Raw genomic sequence first — 16,687 nt, forward strand, 5'->3', positions numbered from 1 at the left:
CAAGCAAGCCCCAATTAAATGCTTTTCTTTATAAGAGTTGCATGGCCATGGTGTCTCTTTGCCATGAAGACTGATGAAGAGAAGCAAACCAATAATCAAAATTAATCTTGACAAATCTTATTCTTTTGAATTTGTCATTAAATGTATCACTTTATATAATAATGATGGTCTTGTGTGTCTAACCTCTAAAGTCTTATGTTCTTTGTTGCACAAAGTTTAGTTTGTTTTCTCCCCTAAAGTCCACAATAATTCTAACAATAGTGTAGCCAAAATTTTTCTCTGGTCCTGCCTGGCCCCATAGTCCTACAGCTACTGATAAAATAATCATTCAGAAGCTTATCTTAACTATAACTGCTCAGCCATTAGCTTAGGCTTACTACTGACCAGTTTTTACACTTAAATTAACACATAATCCTTATCTATGTTTAGCCACATGGCTTGGTACCTTTTCTCAGTTCTGCCTTGTCTTCTTGCTTCCTCTATGTCTGGCTGGTGACTCCTGACTCAGCTTTCCTCTTCCCAGAATTCTCCTTGTATGCTCGTCCTGCCTATACTTCTTGCCTGGGTACTGGCCAATCATTGTTTTATTAAACCAGTATACAAGAGCATTTACCCATAGAATTTCCCCTCTTTTGTTTAATTAAAACAGAAAGTTTTAATTTTAACGTAGTAAAATTATATAGAACAAATAGTTATCAAGCAACAATTACAGTTATAATATCTAGTCTATTCGTATTTGGTAAAATTAAAGAAAATATTGTATCTGCCCTATATTTGGGAGTCTAAGGTTTCATATCTAATTTACCATTTATCATAACCAAGGAAAATTATTACTATTTAGTCTTCAACTACATCACAGAGACCCCAGAAGGATGTAATATATTTGTCCAGTCTGTCAGCAATTTCCGTGGTTTTTGCTATTTTGTTAAAATTTTTTGCTTAATTTTGCTAAAGTCTTACATATTTAGTTCATTCTTCTTTAGTCATTTTCAGTCCACTCTTCTTTAGTCATTTTTCTTTTTCCTTTTAGTTTTTTGCCTGGGTAATTTGAACGAACTATTGTTCAACGTCTCAGATTTGTATTTTTTTCTTGATAGAGATTGCCCATAGAGTTCTCCACTGAATGCTTTATTTATTGTTGCCCCATTCACCATTTGGTAGATTTGTTTGAGTCACTTCAAATGTGTGTGTGAGTGTGTGTGTGTGTGTGTGTGTGTGTGTGTGTGTATGTGCACGTGTGCTAAACTTACTGTTTTTGGATAGCATTTTCCTGAGTTGATGCAGATGTCTATCTACAGTCTCTTGTCGCTCACTGTGCTTCTTTAAGATGACTAGTTTGAAATCTTTCTCAGGCATGTTACAGATGTACACTTGTTTGAGAATGGTAACACATGTCATTTTGTTCTTTGTGTCTTGACACCTTTTACTGAACTACTTTCAGATTTCCAGTCTTGAATTGGTGTCTGAATTTTTAAGATTATAGTCACTTCTTTCACTTTTTTTCAAATTGGTATTAGCAGGAAAACTTTATCTAAACAACTTCTCCAGAAATTTTAGGTAGATCACTTGGTAAAGACCACAGTTGGCTTGCTACTGGAAGGTTTTGTCAAGCTGGCATGGTACATGGTACTATAGAGGCATCCCTGGAAGAGAACAACACAGGGAATTATAATGTGAATCTAGCCTTCCTGGGCTTTAGAATAAGTCCTTTATATTTCTTTGGTTTCCTCCAGGGCTATTGTTTCTGTTTTGTAATATTTAATTTTATCAAAAGTATTTTTGTATGTTGATGGTTGTTAAAACTGATTTTTTTCTGCAAGTGCATACACATTTATTTATTTATTTATTTATTTATTTATTTATTTGTTTGTTTGTTTGTTTATTTATTTATTTATTTATTTATTTATTTATTTATTTGGATTTTTGAGACAGGTTTCTCTGTGTAGATTTGTGCCTTTCCTGAAACTCCCTCTGTAGCCCAGGCTGGCCTCGAACTCACAGAGATCTGCCTGGCTCTGCCTCTCAAGTTCTGGGATTAGAGGCATGCACCACCACCACCTGGGTGCATACACATTTTATTACCTTGTTGATGGCATGGTTCCCAAATGAAACTCAAAAGATATTTAAAGAACTGCAAAGATCCGCCTGCCTCTGCCTCCACAGTGCTGGGATTAAAGACGTGAGCCACCACCGCCCAGTTGAGAATTATTATTTTTTAAAAGTAGTTGGTGAAAGGGAGCAATTCCTCATTTTTTTTTTAATAGTAAAAGCCACTAAAGTATTTCTCATCATGTATCTGAGCCTGCTTATTGCTCTCCTTTAGGCTGCCTTTATATTAATAAGATATTCAAGTTTAAGAAAGTTATAAGTCATATGTATATCTATACATTCTTCATTCTCAATGAATGGACTTCTTGCTGTATTGAAACCATGACAGCATTGAGAAGAACAGATCCTTTTAGGAATAGCTATGAATACACCTATACATATGTGCATGTGACAAGAATCAGTGGAAAGAGAGCAAGGAAAGGTATATGGGAAGGTTTAGAGAGAGGAACCATAGGGGAGGAATTATACAATTGAATCTCATAGAACAAAAGAAGTTAAAGAAATTTTAAAAATTAAAATGAGCATAAGCCCTTTCCTGAAAGAAAGCAAAATGTGGAATGAAGTGGAAAATTGAAAAGATTTGATATATGCTAATAGATAACACTTGGGAAATGTAACATCTTCCCAGTGACATGAGACATAGTCATGCTTGCTACTGTTGAACCCAAAGCTCAGCTTCAGTTAGAAGAAAGAATTCTATTGCTAGTCCATGCAGACTCCATCTCAGCTATAAGTATCATTGTTTCTTTTTCTAATGATAGTAATACAGGTTTAAGGCATGAGCTGCACACTATTTTGCCCATTAATCAGAACAACTGCTATTTCAGAATATTCAGGTTTCATCCATTTCAATGGCAGAGGTTATATTTTACTGAGTATAGTTGCTCTTGCTTTTATGTTATTTGATTTTTAATGTGGTAGATGACTGCATTATTTGATATGGAGAAGTTGAAAACCAAATTTAATTATATATATATATATATATATATATATATATGCATAATCCTTTTGCTTTTAAAATTTATTTTACATGTGTGAAATTTGCCTCCATGCATTTCTATGTACCATGTGGCCACAGAGGACAGAAAAAGAAGTTGGAACCCTGGACCTGAAATTACACAAAGCTGTGAGTTACCATGTGGATATAGGGAATGAACCTGCATCCTTTGGTAGAATAGTCAGTGGCCTTAACCACTGAAGTAACTCATGTGTATTTATGTTAATTGGACTCATCCTTGTCAATTTTTATGATGTGCAATTATATTTGAATTACATCAGATCTAGGGAAGTCTGACATATTAATGTTTCCATATATATTTTACTAACAAACTTTATTGCCCTTAAAACAAACACTGAATGCTGATAAGAGTATATTACACTAAAAGCTTACACATTGCATAGTTGGGAGACAGATCCAGATGTATCACTGTGAGTTTGAGGCCAGCCTGGTCTACAGAGCAAGATCCAGGACAGGCACCAATAAAATTCAGTACAAATAAAATATCACCATATTTCCCCTTTTCTTTTTTTACTTCTTTTTTTATTATTATTATATTTGTGTTTTAATTTTACACATCAACCATGGGTTCCCCTGTCCTCCCCCCTCCCGACCCCATCCCCACCTTGCAAAAGGAAAAACGTTATAACTAATATAAGAAAAACTATATACAAAAGTATAATAACTATATACCACATATACAAGCAATAAATACCTAAACAATGTCTAGTTCATTTGTATTTGTCAAATTCAGAGAAAATAATTCCATTATCTATCCTATTTTGGTAAGTCCAAAATGTACCTGATTCACTTTCTATCCTAACTTATATTACCTACAGAACTATCTTATAGTGTTTTTCAAATTTATACACTTATACCTCTTTAGTGAGTTTCTTTTCTGAAATTATTAACAAGGAAAACTATGACTATAACTAACTTATCTTCAACTCCCTCAGAGACCCAAGAAGGGAATAATATTACCTAATAAAAAAATAAAAACAGTTAGTGCATGCAAGCAGCTTCCAAAAAAAAAAAGTGAGTTGACAGAAACAGGCAGCTGCCTGGACAGTCACCTGAGGTTTCTCCACAGTGTTGGGGCATCATCTTCAACCTATAGGCTTAGCATATATGACAAAATCATTTGTAAACTAGGATGTACACAAGGTCAACAGTTCGACCTTACATTTGGTGAGAGCAGTCCATGTACCAGAGACACCTGAATTCCATTAGTGTCATGTCATGATTCAGGATTTTAAATTCTGGAAATTGGCCGGGCGGTGGTGGCACACGCCTTTAATCTCAGCACTTGGGAGGCAGAGGCAGGTGGATCTCTGTAAATTCAAGGCCAGCCTGGTCTACAAAGTGAGTTCCAGGAAAGGCTCAAAACTACGCAGAGAAACCCTGTCTTGAAAAACAAACAAACAAACAAAAATTCTGGAAATTGTTGATGTTTTTTTTTAATTCAGCTGTCCATTTTTCTTGGCTGTGTATATGTGGCTTCAACTTGGCATCCCATTCTTCTCCACATCCTTCTATTAAATGCCAGTCTACTATTGAGAAGGGTGAGTTTAGTTACTCTTCAAGAATAACTGTTTCAGTTGCTGTTGCACTGCACATCAGAAGCCATCAGTCCACTGCCTATTCAGCTGCCTTTGAAGAAAAGGGCACTGTGCCTTTTCTGGATTGCAAAAGCCACTTCAGGGATGGTGCCATATTCTCCTGGCCTCAAAAGGTGCCTTTTGATAAAGCCATAACCACACTTGTCTTGGCAAGAATTGGTAGTCCTTTGTTTCGTGTCCTCTCTGTCCATTTTGTCAGCAATTGATTTGAGGATACTTTGTTGTCCAGTGGCTAACTTTTGCCACAATGAAAGTTATCTCCATATGCAGTTTCTTCAATGCCCATATTTTCTCTGAAGTAGATTGGTACTGCCAGGAGCTGACATGTCTCATAATCCAGAAAGTTTAAATTTTTAAAAATATTTTACATGCCATGTTCTGTAGGTCTTTGAAGTGTTTAAAGATTACCTGTCTATCTGAAATATATCTATGTATACCTAGAAAACTTAACATGACTATAAGTTTGACTATCATAGAAGACTAATGGATCTGTATTTCTTAATTATCCATTACAATCTAAATGAGTTATATAAGCATAACAAGTATACAGTATAACAAATTAACTTCAAATTTGTATCAATAACCTAAAATCTATACCAATGGAAAACATTTCAAACAAGTTGTTGCTCTTTAAAAGTAGGTTTATTAATCTACCCTTTCATTCTATCATATCTAAACTTCCCCCCCTTTTTTTTTTTTAGAAAGAGATTGTATTTATAAAAATATTGGTCTTTTTCTGTCTCACACCAGAGGGCTCTTCTGATATGGGACACAAGAATCTCTTAACCTTTTCTTTGGTTTTAGAGAAGGAATGAGCCATTTCCATCTCCAAAGCCAAGTTGGTATATTTGGGAATTTGGGCGTAGCTTCTCTTACTACGTCCTGCTGGAGGGGGCGCTGTGTCTTATGAGAACACAAAAAATACTTTAGGATTATGAAGTAGTCCATGAGGGTGTATCATCTGAGCCAATTGTCTTGAAATCATTCTGGATGTTCAATCGTCTGAGCTATGGTGGCATTGGGGTCTTGGTTGGTCAAACTGATTTATCTTAATCTGGAACAAATCCCATAGCCTCTTGCTTTCTATGGAAACAAAAGCAGAGCCTCCTTTCCAAAGCAACATATCCTTACATCCAAATTTTGAAGTCAAGTTACTTTTAAAATATATATATATATATTGGTTTAACTCAGCAGCTTTTACAATCAAATGTTTTTCTACAGTTAAAAATCCCAAAGACAACACAATCCAGATTCTCTGTGTGATATCCAACTTTACGTGGCTTATTTTTTATATTAATTTTACTGTCTCTTTAAAGACTTTATTTTTTAAAACTATGTGTTTCTTTATATAACTGCATATATTCCTTTTTCTCTCTCTTTCAAGCCTACATATATTTCACAAACATTGTAAACTATTCCATCTGAATCTGTCTTATTGTGAACCTCTTGTTTTAAACTGCAGCATTTCTAAGACTTAAACTCCAGTTACAGTGATGAGAAGAAAGTGGTTTCTTCTGAATAGCTTTGGCTGCAGAGAGCTGACCTAATTACAGTGTAAGATTTGGTTATTGTTACAGTCCTATAGCAAATGTAGGGCAAGGAATGCATATATTATATGTCCTTGATGGAAGAAATAGAGTTCATAGTTCCAGATAAAGATCATTGAATGATAACTGGACAAAAATATTTGTTAATCAACCTGAGGAAAGCCAAATCAATATAGCACTCCACAATGTTAAACAAAAGAGTTTCACCGCGGGCAATAATAGGAAGATACCTTATAAAATATCCCCGAAGTTATACTCAAGAGCAAAGCAGGCATTGATATGTATAGATGCACACTAAAGTCACTCCTGTTCAAGTACATTAAATGGGAAAGTTAGTTTTAATATTGTTGCTGTGAATTTGAAAAAAAAATCTAAACTGTTATTTAATTAGTGTGTATTCATGGCATAAAGTAGTGGGTTTCAATGTGACAGCTCTATATGTTCAAGCAATAATATTCTTCATCATTTTCATCCCCTCTCCCATGCTTCATTTTATCACTATATTAACCTTTTTCACACCCACAGAAGTAACTCTTTTCCTTTCAAGCCATTTCATTCAGAAACTACATATAGGAAAGGGGAAAAAAAGGATTTTCACCTTTGAGAAGAAAACCAAAATCTGAGGACTATGGTTGTCACAATTCTCTTTCTCCCCATACCTATTTTAACTCTTTAGAAGCTTTTAAAAATATTTTACTATCTTAAAATTTAAACTTTATGTCTTAATATTAATTGTATTTGTTTTTCACATTGAACAAATGTATTTCCCAACAGATATTTCTAAGGTCTCCAAAGGAACATGGGGCCATGACAATGTTTCTACCTAGTTCATATTAATGCCATTGAGCAGATAAACTTCACTCAAAGACTGGCTTGGGATTACAGACTGGTTAGGAGAATTCTAAGGTGGTAGCATAGACGGTCCACCGTCTAATACGACTCTAGCCAAAACTTCAGATAAGCTTTACCCATTTCTCTGAGACTGCCTACAAATGTTAGAGCTAGTCTTCATGGGATTTAACCATTGTTTTAGCTTTTTGCAGGATCCCATAGAGATGCCATTGCCCCTAGAGAGCAGGAAGCAATTCTAAGGAAACAGCACCCTCTGTTCCAACAGGTTTTTGTTTTCTCAGGGTTATGGATAATTGTGATCTGTTAGGGGTTGGTTATAAATTGTTATAGGGTTGGGGATGGAACAAAAATGTTTAGCCTCAGGAATCTGTTTTGAAATACTAAAAAGGGGGATATATAGAATAGGATAATAAGGTAGATTATTGTATCTACTTGTAAACTAAAATAGCAATTATGAGTTTTAGATAACTTGCATTAGTATGGATTCTTGTATATTGATATAAGTGTAAATTTTTTTCTATTCCTGTTTAAGATAATTTTTATGTTGATACAAATTCAAAACTATATTTGTAATATTTTACATATTCCTGCTTCTGTTTAAAATATTGTATATAATGATACAAATGTAAAATTATTTTGTCATACTGTATGTATGTTTCTACTTCTGTTTAGGATATTTTGTATATTGTGTAAATTAAGCATATTTTTGTAATATTCTCTCTGATTAAGAGATTTTTATATAACTTCAAGGTCACTGTGCTTAAACTATACATCACTGTAGGCATTGTTTCTTTTATAATGTGAAGCTATATAAATTGATACGAATTGCATCCTTGCTTGTCAAAACTATAGTCATATTAGTTACTTTTTCTAGATAAATAGAGTTATATTTCAGATGGATAGCTAATCTTCAAACAGTTCAAAGACCCATAGAATATGGCATTTAAATATTTTTTCTTTGTTTTGTTTTTGTTTTTTGTTTTTTGTTTTTCGAGACAGGGTTTCCCTGTGTAGTATTGGTGCCTGTCCTGGATCTTGCTCTGTAGACCAGGCTGGCCTCAAACTCACAGAGATACACCTGGATCTGTCTCCCAGCATTTAAATGTTTTAATAACTTAAAATTCTATTGATCTGAAAGACGATGGCCTCTGCAGCACTGATCTACTCCTGAGAGGATGTTGGGCATCGAGGACACTCCATATGGAGTTTGTCTTTTCCTTGGCCAAAATAGCCAGTTGGGCAAAGAATTGCCCTTGCGATGATTGCGGGTAGTATGTTGTCCAATCTGGAGGAGCAGGACACAAGGGAAGGCAACTGTTGAATTTCGCAAAGACATGGTAGGACACTCTTTCAATTTTCATTTTTTTTCAATTTTCCTGCTTCTGCAAATGTTCTGTCAGATATTCTAGGCATGTAGCAGACAAACACTGGGTGACTGTCCAGGCCAGGCAGTCAGCTGTTTCTGTCATTTCTTATATACTTTAGGAGGTGCTTACTTGCACTTTTTGCTTACTTAGTTAATATCACTTTCCTTCTCAGGTCATTGATGGGGTTGAAGACTACATAGATAAAGATGCCATCCTCTCATATCTTAGCTAAGAGCTTATCAGGTACAAGACAAATTTTTTCAAGATAGGACAGCCATTGGAGTAATCCCTGCAAAGTCTATGTTGGCATTTAGTATATGTTTCTAGCTTGATGTTGTTCTTGTTGGTTATAGTTCCATTTTTGCTTATGTTATTACCCTTTCTTCTGGACAATACTTAATAATTGTTCTTATTATATATAGTTTTGAACCTTCTTATTTAGATAAAAAGGAGAAGTGTTATGGGAATTCATTCTGTTCAGCCAATGGCTTTGGGTTATGAGCCTTACAGCTGGGCATTGTCTGCTTATATGACCTCTTAAGAGCAGAAAGAGCTGAGTGCTCTCTTGGGTGGCAAGTCAGGTGGCATGGAGCAGCTTGTGGTTGGTCCCCAGCTCCCCTTGGCAGAACAGCAGGCCTTGGCAACTGGATCAGCAACTGTATCTTCCTTATTCTGTCTCGGTGAGTGTATTACCTCCATTTTATACTTTAATAAATTCTTGAGATCCTTTAACAGACTTTTGTGGGTTCACACAATATAGGAAAGGAAAAAAAAAGGTTTACCTCTGAGTAACCAGTTTATTTTACTTGACCTGATAGATCTCCAATTCAATCCATTTTCTGCACAAATAAACTACTTCATTGTTCTTTATGCCTAAATAGAACTCCTCTGAGTGTATACTATATTACCTGTACCAATCATTTATTCTTTCTTATGTAACCTAATTCTGTAACTTGGCTTTGTGAGTAGTTCTGCCTCTAGCATGAGTGTGTGGTTGACTCATTTACATGTTGGTTTGGCATATTTTTAATATATTTTCAGGAGTATTATGGCTGTTCATTTTGATTTTCAACTTCTCTGAGTTAACAAAAACATAGGGTGTTACTAATAACTTTGGGTGTGTTTGTGATGGCATTTCCAGAGATTCCCAGAGAAGATTAACTGAGGAACACAGATCTGCTCTGAATGCAGGGCTGAGGTCCCAGACTGAAGAAAAATAACAAAAATTAGAAACCAGTTAAGCACCAGCTTTTGCCTCTCTCTGCTTGCCAACAATGGACTCATTCACCAGCCATTTGCCTTGTCTGTCATCTGTAGAGTCTTTTCCTCCACATTGAACAATATTCCTTTAAACTGTGAGCTAAAATATGCATTTGTTGTTGATTTTCTCAGTGATGCTGTCACAGCAGAGAGAAATGGTATAGCTGATGACATTGAGATCTACATCCAGTGGTCGGAGGAGTTCTGCACTCATGGTCACAGCAGCTGCACTAGCTTACATTCCCACCAGTAGGGTGTGAGTACTCCCTCCCCCAGGGTCTCCTCACATTTCCAGATTTTGTTTTTCTTGGTCGCAATTCTCTCTAGGTATTTTGGACTCACAATGTGCCCTTGATTTTCATTCTTCCAATGGATAACAAAAGTGCAATTTTTTTTTCATGAGTTTATCTGGAATTTGCACTAATTAAAAATTGCCTGTTTGGGTATTTTGCCTATTTATTTATTAGATTACATCTTTGCTTGGTGTTGATTTGGGGACCTTTATGCAGTCTAAAAGTTAATTCTTTTGCAGATGACTGAGTTGGTAAAGATTTTTCTTCCATTCTGTAATATGTCTTTTCTCTTCAGAAGCTTTTCAATCATTCAATTCTATTCATCAATTATTATCATTTCCTAGACTTTTAGAGTGTATCCACCCAAAACTTGGTCTGTCTCAATCACGTATTTCTGCAATATGTTCTTATAGAAGTCTAAAGCACTTTAATCCATATGAAATTAATTAATTCATTCATTTTATTAGGGATATAGACAAACTTCTGGCTTCTGTAAATGTATATGTATGTCCATTTCCCCCAATGCCATTTGCTACATGCAGAAACTGTGTACCTCTTTTCTAATGTTTGGTTCTTGGCAATTTTGTGAGGAATCATTTGGCTGTACAGGTATGGGCTTATTCATATTTTTTTCTTTTACTGGGGTCAAGAGCAGTTTGGGTCAGGGCTGTTCTCTTATGGTTACTGTGGCTCTGAGAGATATAATTTGAAATTATGTCCTCTGAGAGGACCAGTACTTTCTTCTTCTGTCAGGGTTACTTTAGTTGCTTAGAACCTTTGGCATACGGATACTCATTTAGGACTGATGTGCTTTTCTTTTCTCTTTTCTTTCTTTCCTTCCTTCCTTCCTTCTTTCCTTCCTTCCTTCCTTCCTTCTTTCCTTCCTCCCTTCCTTTCTCTCTTTGTCTTTCTTCCTTCCTTTTTTCTTCCCTTCCTTCTTTTTCTTCCTTCCTTTTCTTTCATCCTTCCATTCCTTCCTTCCTTCCTTCCTTCCTTCCTTCCTTCCTTCCTTCCTTCCTTCCTTCCTTTCTCTCTTTCTTTCTTTCTTCCCTGATGTCATTAGATTTTCGAGGGAATTGTATTGTATCTAGACCTCATTGGTTGTAATGTAGCCATTGTAACCATTCTGCCTCCCCATGAACATGAGTGATATTTTATTTTCTAATACTGATTATATTCTCTTTCTTAAATGTTAGTGTTAAGTACTGAATATTTTCTAATCTAAAAATCTTAATTGAAAATCCAGTGCTTCACTGATGGAGGTGGCAAACAGCTGATGATAAAAGGGATGTTCCAGAGACAATGATATATGTCTAGAATAACATACTTTTATTCTTCATCAACTTTGACTTATGATGAGTTAAGAACAAAATGTTTTATTATAAATATAAAATTCAATTCAAAAGACATTATTTATGATTCAAATTAATTGTTTTCTTGCAAATACTGAGATATTCATGGAGTAGCATACACCCCTACTGGCTTCTTCTGTGTTTTACATTGGATTTTCAAACTAAACTGAAAAAAACTAAACAGAAAAAAAGCAGACAGTAATAGGAGTAATAGGTGAAATTTTTTATTGTCAAATACCTTTTTTTACTCTCCATGACATATTTGTGCTTAAAAAACATTAAGCCACTAAGAGGGCAGTGACTCTTGCTGCTTACCTCTCATTTTATACAAAACCACTATGTTTAATAATTGTAATATTAAGAAGTAAAAATGTTTGGGATGTTTAGGGAAGCAGGATGTGAAGGCCTGAATACATAATTGAAACTAATTGAAGCTATGGTTCAGGTGTTCATTTTTGTGTTTTCATTAAAGGATGCTTTCTGTTTTTCATTGTTTTTGATATTTGAAATATGTTCTTGTTTTTGATATTTTATTTAGTCAAAAAATTTCATTTTCGGTATCATATGAATCTGAAAGGCATCTAGCTCAAAATAATCTTTGCACTAATGTGGCATCATATTTGTTGTGGCATCAATACAGATAAATACTTTTCCGTCTTGAAAATTTTACACAATTTGATAGTATGTTAATAGGAAGCATCTCAAAATATTTAAATATAAATCCAGAAGTCCCCTTTCCCCTCCCACATGTCCCTGTTAACAATCATTATTTTGCTGATTCTTTGAATCAGACTACTTAAGTGCTTTGTATGTTACAAACATGTAACCTTTTTCTTTTATGACTGCCTTAAATATAGTATAGTTCATGGCCAGTTCCTTCTGCTTGAGGCTGAATGTTAAGTTCATTTTTTTTGTGTATAATCACATTCTTTTTATCCATTAATCTGTTGCTGGATGACTGCGTTGCTTCTACAATAATAATAATTCTGCTATTAAGAGCATGAGCATTCTTTCTATCTTAATGATCAGATATGTAAGCATTTTGTCACATTAATCATGTTTCCAAGTACTCATTGATATTTTGTATGTAAATTTGAAGAAATATTTACTTGATTCTTTTGTTCATGATTACTGAAAGGTAAACAACTAGACAAATAGCTTTGTGCTAGAAGTCCCTCAAGGCCTGCACTTTAAAATGTTGTGCCTCATCTTGCTAACAATACAGCATTGCCGAACATTTTATGGCATGAATCCAAGTACAAGTTTTGCATGCTTGGGTATATTTTTAAGAGCATTGTACACTGTTGTCACTTCTTGGTCATCCTGAGGTTATAACTTTGTTATACCTGTCACTCTCACCTTAATATACTACCTTGTCCTAGGCCCACAAACCCCAGAGTCACACAACTCAGAGTAAAATCTCTGAAATCATGAACAAAAAATGTTTCTTTTTAAAGTTTATTATTTCTGGTATTTTCTACAGTAACAGAAAGAGCTCATGTTCCCCCACACATAATGCTAATGGAAAGAGTCTATATTTTGACATTATCTGCTCACAAGGTATATGCTTTACAACTATTTTCTCACATTGTTTAAGTGACCTTTATGTCTAAGTGTAGTGTAGTCTAACTTGATTATTTTTCTTCTTTTTCCTATATTTTTGGGTTGTATTAAAATTCATTTTCATACTTAATATTCCAAATGGTATTTCTATGTTTCTGCATAAGATTTATAGGCTATTGTGTCTTCCAATTATTTTTTTCAACTTTATTTTTCTTTGTGTTGTGAGATCAAAGCCCAACATCATTCATTTTCCAAAACTAACTCTCTATAGTCTTGGTGTTCACACCAAAGATCATTTGATTTCTAAATTCAAACTTATTTATTTATCTATTATTATATATTCTCCTAATGTGTTCTATTAATCTCATTCACTATGGGAATGACACACTGTTCTGAGAAGGAGTGCATGTAGGTCATATTATATCTCATGTAGAGAAAGAATTTACAAAATATCCTAGGATTTTCTTCCCTCAGGTCTCTCTGGCTTCTTCCATTGTCATCTATTTCTTGTTCTTGAGTGCATTCCTGCTATGCTATGACCTGCCAAAAGGTTATCAGCCAGATGGACTCACAAGAGCAGGTGTCCTGCAGTTTACATTTTCTACTTCTACAATGGTAGGCTAGATCTATCTTCAGAAGTACCCAGTTTTGAGTAATTACCAATAATAATGCATGATGAGCTAATATAGTTTATAAATTCTTAAAATTAAATTTTAATTTCATTATATTCTGTACCTCATAATATCAGTCTTATTTATATTTAACCTTTATTAATTTTAGATATTTTTATACCACTTCATTTTATAGTTTCTTCAACTATCAAGTTAGAATGTGTGTTTGAGATAATTTTCTTTTAAATAGAAGTATAAGCTTATCTTAGTAACATTTTCTCTGTATCCTTTACTTCTTAGGTTATGTTCCGGGTTACATTTCTGTTGATATTTTCAATTTTCCTTATAACTTGTTTGATATACTGATTTTTATATTTATGATAAATTCTGTAAGTGTAGAGATCCACAAACATTTCCTAATGAGAACTTACTCAGGGTCCGAGAATCTGAGCTTGTTTTACCCAGCAGAGATGCATAAGGGGATGATTTGAACACGGTCATAGTTGCCAGGTATTTGGAAGGATCTACACTTGACTATGTAGTATGTTTTGATACAACCAGGGGAAGGTCTTTTGTCCCACCCCTTGGTATTGTTATAAAAAGCCCTTTTAAAGAGACAGAAGGTGTTGGTAGATTTTGATCCAGGTCCTCCCGAAGGTATCCTGTGTTTCTGTCTGTCTCCTCTCTGCTATCTTTCTATCTAAAAGTTTCTTATTCCTCTCTCCTCCTCATAGGAACCCTTTAAAAGGTGAGAGACGGCCTCCCACACACATATCTCAATTTTCTATATTTCATTCTACTGTTGATGTGCAGTTGCATTCTGTCGTGACATAAACATCATTTGTGCAAATCAATGGTCTGGTCATTCTAAGACTTATTTTGAACTATTTTCTTCCACTGCATAACATCACAATTTTGGCTTATAAAATAAATAGATGGGTATTGTATTCTCTTTCTGGAGCTTAGTAGCACAAAATATCGAGTGAACTTGCCTCCAGTTAAGGTCTTTATGCTGTATTACCTACCGTACAGCAGGATGTTCAAGAAGGAAAAAGGGTTGAACGTACCCCCTGTTTCATAAAGAATACTTGTACCCAAAGGAATGTAGCTCATACAAATTAATCAGTTTTAATGAACCTAACATTTAATATTGCTACAATCACAATTAATATTCAAAAGTAAGTTTTAAGGATAAATTTTCTTGAAAAGCAGTAATTCAACATGTTTTCAGTTCTGGAAAATAACCCATGTGTATTTTCCGTTTCTTTTCTTTGTTTTTCTTTTATTTAAATAACTTAGTAGTGTGATCTGTATATTGTTAGGTCTAATTTGTCTATACTCTGAAGCTTACTATTTCTTTGTTCTCTACCCCATAGGTTTTTTTCCTCATTATTGTAATAGAATATTGAGTCTATTTTATTGTCAGTATGTTGGTGATTCTTTCTTTAAAGCTGTCAATATTTGATTCCTATAAACTTAGGAAATATTGAAATTTGTGTGCAAGTACTTATATTATTAAATCACTTGAATGTTTGTCCCTTTATCAATCATGTCCATGTTTTTCTGTTGTTAATGTTTGTTTATTACACTCACTTTTGTTTGGAATTTGTACAGTCATTCCTGTTCCGTTAAGTGTTTCAGTATGAATTTATCCTTATATATAAAATTAGCTTCTTATAGATCAAGTATTTTGTTATTTAAAAAATATCCTACCTGATAATTTATGTCATTATACAATATTAGCACTTAAACTTGTGTGTAATTACAGAGTAATTTGTAATGCTTTGATGGATGTATATATCCTACAATTTCAAAATTGGATAAACATGTACTTCTGAAAATGTTTTCTCTTATGGAGAAAATATTCAAGAGCATTTTAGTATCAGTGTTTTTAATGTATAATTCAGTTTATTATGAAATATATTTCTTCTCTATAATTCTAACTTCATACCTTTATGCCAACAGTTCTCTATGATCTACATGCCCCTACTCTTCCATGATTTTGGTAATCATCCCCCTGCTCTGAATTTCTAACATAAGCCTTTAAATTCTACACAAATCAGAAAGTTTGTCATTTTGCATTTGGCTTATTTCACTTGTCATAATGGCTTCTTAGTTTCATCTATTTTGCAACAAATATGTAGGTTTTATCCTTTTTTGGATTAGTTCCATAATATGTTTTTCAATAATTCATTATAATGTTCAATGATAGTTAGGCCATTTCCATTTCTTGTACTTTGTAGAGCATGCTACAGTAAATATGATGGGGAGACATCTATCTATTACACTAATACCATTGTCTTTGCTTATACTGAAGAGTGGGATTATTGGATCACATGGAATGTCTTTTATTTATTTATTATTTTAACTAAAATATAACTACAATACTTTACTCATTCTCTTTTATCCCTACAATCTCTCCCATGTGCCTTGCTCCAGCTTCTCTCATGTGGTCCTTTACTTCTTTCATTTCCTCTCAAATTATTGGCCTCTTTTTATTTGATAATATATATATATGTGTGTGTGTGTGTGTGTGTGTGTGTGTGTGTGTGTGTATGTGTGTGTTTGTATGTATCATATTATCATATATTGGGGTAAATGCTGAAAGATCAGAGAGACAAAAGAACAAGTCACAGCTACTTCTCACCTCACAAACTCCATGAATCCTCTGACTGAATGCCTCTGAGGCCTCATCTAAAGGGAGTCCAGCCAAAAAGAGTCTTAGCTTCTGTCTCCTCACACTTTATACACCTTTCTCCACCCAGTCATATTACTTCCTTCTTAGTGCTGGGATTAAAGACGTGTGATTCCCAAGTACTGGGATTAAAGGTGTGTGCCACTACTGCCTAGCTCTGTTTTTCTCCTAGACTGAATCAATCTCATGTAGTCCAGGGTGGCTTTGAACTCATTGAGATCCAGAAGGATCTCTCCCTCCCAAATGCTAGGATTAAAGGTGTGTGCCACCACTGCCTGGCCTCTATGTTTAATCTAGTGGCCTATTCTGTCTTCTGATTTTTTAGCCAAATTTTATTAGGGTATACAATATATCACCACAACATGGTATATATGTACCCTATATATGAATATATAGATATGTATTGTTGACTCCATTTAGTA

Source organism: Onychomys torridus, chromosome 6 (genome assembly GCF_903995425.1).
Source record: "Onychomys torridus chromosome 6, mOncTor1.1, whole genome shotgun sequence".
Taxonomy (NCBI): Eukaryota; Metazoa; Chordata; class Mammalia; order Rodentia; family Cricetidae; genus Onychomys; species Onychomys torridus.